Raw genomic sequence first — 7445 nt, forward strand, 5'->3', positions numbered from 1 at the left:
GTAATACATATAGTTAACTAAATTTTACTAGTAAAAAACTTTTCAAAACAAAACGAGCTTTAAAACCTTTCCAAACAAAACGAGCTTTCAAAATTTCAAGAATACATAGTTTTTTTTTTTTTTTGAAAAGTTTTTTACTCGTAAAATTTAGTTAACTATATGTATTACTCTGTATCAAAATATATCGAGCTTTGTTTTGAAACCTTTCAAAACAAAACGAGCTTCAAAATCTTTCAAAACAAAAGGAGTGTATCACGAGTTTGTAATATCTAAAAAAAATTTAAAAATTAACAATTTAAAAAATGCCACGTAGGCAAACCGGCATTTGAAATGCTGGTTTGGGGTCACAAGTTGCAAACCGGCATTTGAAATGCCGGTTTCCCTATTTTTGTAATTTTTGACTTTGGAAAAACCATTTTTGTAAATACCCTATAAATATTACTATTTTAAAAAAATAAATAAAATATTCAAAACTAGTAGTTACCAATATAATGGTGGGTGAGTTTTTGTCACCTGACTTGTTTCTATTGCCTTTGGCCTATCCTTCAGTAACTGTTGGTGTTTTGTTTCATGGTGGTGGTTCTTCTAAGACTCGGTGTTAGGCCACATGCAATCATACATTTCTTTCACTGAACTTATTTCCTCCACATCAGCGCCACATCAGCACAAACCCTTTAACATTCCTTTCACATTTCTTTCACTAAACACTCACAATCATATACTCCATTTCAAACTTTAACCAATTTTAAATTATTATTTAAATACATAAAATAAATACCAATAACATTTTATTAAATAAAATTAAAACATTATATTACTAAGAAATTAAAAAACATTACATAATTAAAAATAAAAGAGAATTGTAACGACCCAAATCCATTTAACCAAAAACAGAGTACATTTTTTTTTTTATTTAGTTAGGTCCCATTAATATAATACATTTTCAACTCTGTTTTAATCGAAACATAACATCATAAGGATACGTTTAACAATCTATCATGACCCTTGGCACACAAATTACACTTTACAAAATCATTTTGTAATAATGACCCGATCACAAGAAATACGGGTTAAGACTCAATAACCCAACCCAATACCAAGAGCATAATCTCGGGGACTACCAAATCCCCCATCCGCGTCCAAATATCCAAAAGCTACCCCGTCGAGCCCAAGCGCTCCTAAGCATCTAGTCTACAACTAGCTAGCTTCATAATCACAATACCTGTAAAAAGGTAAACAACGAGAGGGGTAAGCATAAAGCTTAGTGAATGCAATAATTATACACATACATATATAATATACCTACTTGCAAACACTTACTCACATACCGCATACATGCTAGCAACACAAATAGCTTATCATCACAATACAAAGCTATAAACCTCCAATACCACAAGCTAGCACAACAATAGCATATATATAACCCGAACAATATAGTATGCTACACTATAACACAATAACCATGGTTAACCAATCGTACAAGGGATGGTACTCGAATTTCCCATTGGTGTTCATAACATCCATTAGTGTACTTAGCACCTCGTATCACTAACCCCCGGGTGGCATCTTAACACCTCGATACTTCACCCTCGGGTGGCGTCTTAACACCTCGACACTTCACCCTTTAACATGGAGTGGCGTCTTAACACCTCGACACTTCACTCCTAGGTGGCATCTTAACACCTCGATGCTTCACCTCGAGTGGCATCTTAACACCTCGATGCTTCACTCGTCACGTGAAACGTGGTGTCTTAACACCTCGACACTTCACATCTCACGCCACCACAAATAAATATATTATATACCTACGCATATAATTATTTCACTCACCTCGTGAACTCGAGCATTACAAACCATGCACGAAATCTTCACCACACGCAACCGAGCAAGATTTTACCTATAATACGCATATAGGTATACACATAATCAACATACAACCCCATTTGGACTCTCGACCCGCCCAAATGAACAACAAGTGCAAAATATACCCTTTTGCACTTTTAACGCTACCCGAAGGTCCAAAACTAGCGAGACTAGTTCCCGCGTTCTCGAAATACCCAATTATGTCAACTTTAACCTTTAAACGCATACTAGCTCATATTTTACACAAAACCCATTCCATGGTTGACCAAGTTTGACTTTATTGCTAAAACACCAAATTTTAACCTAAAATCACTTCTCGCGAGTAATTACATGAAAAGCATCATTTAACACTCAACAAAAGTGTTTAACATCCAATTAATCCAAATTAGTGTCATCCTCAATTTTGACCCAATTCAAATTGCGCATTTTGACCAAAGTCATAAAACGCCCCAAAATCACTAACGACTAGTGATTATATTTCCAAGACAACCACTAACACTTAAATCAAGTATTTACCTACTTGATTTACCAAAACTTGATTTAAAACTTAATTTGACAACAAATCGAGCTTACTTGTCCCGAAATGCCCATTTGACCCGTTTTGACCTAAATTAGGGTTTACACCCAAAAACCGAGTCAACACGGATGTTCTAACGTTTAACCAACATACGCAAGACCCAAACTCATAATTTCATCACTCGAAACCCACTTTGACACATAAACCCTAATTTTGACCCATTTCAAAATTAGTCAACTCGAATACACCCAAAAGGGTTCCAACGCTTCCAAAATCACTAAACTAAGTGATTACACCCAAAACCAAAGCCTAATCATGGTCAAAACGTCAATCAACCCAAAACCCGCCATGTATCAAAAATAACTAGTTTCCATAAACCCACTTCATCATCTAAATGGGTTTTACAACTAAAAAGCTAAAAACCCTAACTTGAATACCAAATCATAAAGATGAATTTCGGAGTTAGAACTTACCATCACTATCACAACGTAGCCGTGAACGAGGAGAACAACTTTAACTCTTGAGACCCGACCCGAATCACTCTTCTTCATCCCCGATTCGAGCTTTCTCTCTCTAAACCCTTTACTCTCTCTCTAGGGTTTGGGGTGTGAGTGGGAGGGAAGAAATGAGAAGGAAATGAGGTTTAGATAAGATTGGGATCAGTTTTATGGCCAAAGACCCGTCCATATGTGAAATACCAACTTTGCCCCTCATTTAACTCATTAAAAGGCTGAAAAGTACCAGAACGTGCCTATTGTCGCGCCGCGGAGCAGGTTTGTCGCGCCGTGGCCCAAAGGGTGGTTTTAGATCACTTTTTTTTAAGCTTTATGACCCTCAAAATAGGCATTTGTCGCGCCGTGGCCATTCTGGTCGCGCCGCGGCATTTGCCTGTTTCATCTGAACTTCAGCAAGCTTGTTTTGGCCATAACTTTTTGACCGTAACTCCGTTTTCGATGAATCAAATATCGTTGGAAACGTAATGAGATTTCCTATCCAATGGTAAGGTTTTAGAACATCAAATCTAACTTTATTTGGGATCCAAATATACGCTTACATGCCTCGTATTTCGAATGTCGTTCGAAATAACACGTAACTGAAAACGGGTGTTACAACTCTCCCCCACTTAAATTGGATCACGTCCTCGTGATCCGCACCAACACTAGAAGATAAGAACTTCTCCCTCGAACATTTTCGCTTCCAACGCGAAGTCACACATGTAGTAATCACGCACCCGAATTCTCGCTTCGTGCACTGACTCAACATTTAACAACAATATCGGGTAATCAACCCTCGAGTCAAAACAACTGCAACCGTTTGCTCCTACGCCGAGTATCCTCGTACCGTACACTTCACAATCGTCTTAAAAGTAGAGCATTTCACCGATAACCATCGTCATCACGCCTCACGATCTTACGAAACACAACCAAGCCCGACATCCATAACATCTACCGTGAATTTTAAGATCTCACCACACGCTAATAATCACTAGCGTGCACTACCGCAACATGCGATATTTCATACACTCAATGTCCATAATTTCCATTTAGGAAAATACGAACAACACCACATATCCCTTCAAGTTTTCTCGGCTACAACACGTAATAAGCTGTATCCATAACTATATCACCCAAAGCGATCTACTAAATCCACCACGTCGTGAACCATGTCTTGCATTAATCCCAATCGAGAAGGATTCATGCTTCCTTGAAACTCCGTGCTCCATCGGTTCATAAACGTACTAGTCAACCGGTCATTCATGAACACTCTCTGGACCGAGTACCAAATTCCTCCGGCTCCACAACTGGGTCATTCCTTCAACGAATAAATTTCGGTAACCCCAAAATAATCACTTAGGAGCACCACTTTCCCACCAATCGATCCGCGCATGACCATTCGTCACTGGATTAATCCAGGACGACAATAATACACCACGATTTAGACAAAATATCAACACTCGACACAAGATTTCTCCCTTAAACCCTACAACACATCCATACACAATGGCTTCCTAGTACTATCATGGAAACTATTCGTGTACTAGAATCCCGTCAGCAGCGAATTATCAATATAACAATTCGCAATTCGCCACACGACCCACAAAATATTCACCAACGCCGGGTGAATCCTCCTACATTGACCGTCCATTGAGGATGGCTTCGACATTTCGATACAACCAACAGGTCACATCACTAGGGAACACACTCTCGTAAATAAACAACAACCGCGTGTCTCGACGTGAGACAATGAGAACTGGCACTCCCCGCCTCATAACCATCCACAAAGTGGAATAATCCACCGAAAATCCTCACGATCACGTTTCCCGACAGGGAAAATACAGTATTCACCACCATCTCGAACTCGTACTCACTCGACAGTACTATTCGAGTTTCACACCAACCCAAATTTATATCACGAGAGCACCTGCAATAACAGTTACATTCTCTCACTTCCGTGATATCAAACTTCACACTTGGTCTCATACCGCACTTGGTACTGCACGACCACCTTATACAAGAAGACTTACGCTTCACTTGATCTAACACCACTGGATATTCCTCGGACGGCAGTAAAAACTCCCCCACTTAGGATTTATCTCTCCATTCTCACCGCCAAGATGATAACATCCCGCGGAACTGTAATTTCACGTCATACCTGACCATTCTCACCGTTGGTCATAAACATCAAATCAACGCAAATTCACTTTAGGCTCTTAGAGCCGACATGTACTATCACTTGAGACGTCGTACACGCGACGACATCGCACCGTCATACCACAAACCATAATTTACAGCTCTTCATCGTTCGCAAAGCGAACTCCACCAAAGTTTCACACACGCCTCTATGACTAGGCATATGCCACACCGCTTAATCAGTCGTGCATCACAGTCGAGATCACCCGACCTTCTACGCAACGAACCATTATCAACAATTGCTCACTCTCATGGGGAAGAGTGACTAATCCGACACAATAATTGCATCGACCGCAATATCAACGCTTCATCATAACCTTCGACCTAATCGACCATTAAGCCCATCACCGGCTCACCGGTCATCCTTACTCGTCCATCACATAAGAGCAACAATATTTGCTCATCTGCCACTTCATAAGAAGTATTTACGGCAATGCTCCTAAACTTCGACTTTTGCAACCGTCGAATTACTATCACCCGTCGATCACTATTTAAAATCTTCGATGCTTCCAAAGGGTATCTCACAAGCACCCTAAGCACAAAGTGATCACACCATCATCGGAGTTGAACATTACACTAGCAGGTATAAGAAGGCACCTGACGCCGTGTCATGCAGACTCCCACCACAATCAACCGAATTTTATAAACCCGATCTTTAGGTTCCATACACCCGATGTCACCCATCTCTCAATAATAATGACCCGCAGTCATACCTACCCGGCAAACCTTACGGTTTATCGTCTTATCGAAAATTCCTAGCGATCACACGCTACCCGCAATAGTCCACAAGGCCAAACGATATAGCCTCACGAAACCCTTCATCTAACACTAAAGAGATGCTCGGGAACACCAAGTCTTACACCCTTCTACATCTCGATAACACCACTACTACAAGGGATATTCCGTTAGGAATGTTACCCTACAATCCATAACGCACTAACGCAATCACCATCATACGGGTCCCACTCCCATGAGTTTAACGACCCAACGACTCCACGATTCGCCAATTCCAAGGCGACTCACAACAAGAATCCCAACACGATTCTCTAACCACACACTCTACCGAGTGTAACTCAAAACTACAATCATTAGACTTATTGCATTCCATTACGGAATTCAAGTCTTCGCCGCACACACGCACATGTAAATCGGTCATCCTAGTTATGATAGGTAACTAAAACCAATAACATTCTCAACAGTACACCCACTACTTAGGGTGACTAAGCACGCGCCAAACTCGTGAGTTGCTCACTCACCTTAGCTAACCGAATCCAGCGTAACACTTCCCGACTCGTAAAGAACTCGACGTGACAACAAGCACATCACTCGAGACCACTATATCCTAGGAACCAATAAAATATTCCTAACACGTCCCGTTCTACCCCAACCATGCCTCGTTTCCTCCGTTCGGTACTTGTCATGTCATGCTTGGTGTCAAAATACACTTTCGTAATAATGGTGATCGGTCACTATTACAAATGCGTACCTTACCATTTTCACATGGTCATGCAAGGTACTTTCCCGGACTGACGCAACATTCACATAAAATAACACGCGATAACTCCTAGTACCCGAATGACCTAAGTCCTTACCGTGAACTTGATCACTCAAACAGCCAAACATGCGAATCTCTCCAATAGATTCGTCCCTAGGACACCGCACCAAAAGATACCTGTATATATACACCAATATACAATAATAATAAACATACACAAGTATACCACAACAACAAGTCAACCTACAACCTAGGTGACTATCACTAAAACAACGTCCAAGTTTGCCTACTTACATTAGGCACTAGCGATCTAAGGCACTAATTTACACATGAAATAGGGCCCCACATAATCCCACATTGGACAAGCACTAGTCCTAGTTAGTCACCTACTCTAAGGCACTAACAAATCTCAATCCGACCCGTACTCCTACAAGTCTCGCAAATAACGCACCACTGTCAATAAGTCTAAGACTAGGCACCTATTCCAAGGTCACCTAATTCCCTTAGACTATGCTCTGATACCACTTGTAACGACCCAAATCCATTTAACCAAAAACAGAGTACATTTTTTTTTTTTTAGTTAGGTCCCATTAATATAATACATTTTCAACTCTGTTTTAATCGAAACATAACATCATAAGGATACGTTTAACAATCTATCATGACCCTTGGCACACAAATTACACTTTACAAAATCATTTTGTAATAATGACCCGATCACAAGAAATACGGGTTAAGACTCAATAACCCAACCCAATACCAAGAGCATAATCTCGGGGACTACCAAATCCCCCATCCGCGTCCAAATATCCAAAAGCTACCCCGTCGAGCCCAAGCGCTCCTAAGCATCTAGTCTACAACTAGCTAGCTTCATAATCAC

The sequence above is a fragment of the Rutidosis leptorrhynchoides genome, chromosome 6, assembly GCF_046630445.1.
Source record: "Rutidosis leptorrhynchoides isolate AG116_Rl617_1_P2 chromosome 6, CSIRO_AGI_Rlap_v1, whole genome shotgun sequence".
Classification (NCBI taxonomy): Eukaryota; Viridiplantae; Streptophyta; class Magnoliopsida; order Asterales; family Asteraceae; genus Rutidosis; species Rutidosis leptorrhynchoides.